Source organism: Parasteatoda tepidariorum, chromosome 3 (genome assembly GCF_043381705.1).
Source record: "Parasteatoda tepidariorum isolate YZ-2023 chromosome 3, CAS_Ptep_4.0, whole genome shotgun sequence".
In the NCBI taxonomy this organism is placed as follows: Eukaryota; Metazoa; Arthropoda; class Arachnida; order Araneae; family Theridiidae; genus Parasteatoda; species Parasteatoda tepidariorum.
In genome coordinates, this window is record NC_092206.1 from 101,761,861 (window position 1) to 101,762,394 (window position 534).

Here is a 534-nt window from a genome sequence, read left to right on the forward strand (position 1 = left end):
TATATATATATATGGTGTCCCGAAGCGAACGCATCAACTCTCCACAGCTAGATTCCATGTTGGGAGCACATAAAAACTGCTCAAGGAAGCGTTCCTGTACGATCCATAGTTTACGAGAAACAAAGTAGGACGTCACTGCGGGTGCAAGAAAAAACACTTTATTGAACATATCAACAGCAGTATACAACGCACAATTTAAATCAGATGTTCAAAGTGTTCGTTTTAAACATCATCGTCTGGAAAGATATGCAAATATTGTTGCTGATATGTCCAATAAAGTGTTTAATGTCTTGCATCGGCTGTGACGTCATACTTTGTTTTTTGTATTTTTCTTGTAAACTATGGATCGTACAGGAACGCTTCTTTGGGCAGTTTTTATGTGCTCCCCACAAGGAATCCAGCTGTGCAGAGTTTATGCGGTCGTTTCGGGACACCCTGTATATACACAGAGTTTATCCACAGTTCCCTGATATTGATGAGATGACCTAGGTTGTAAATAGCACATGTGCAGCAGCGAAAAAGAAGTGGCTAGAA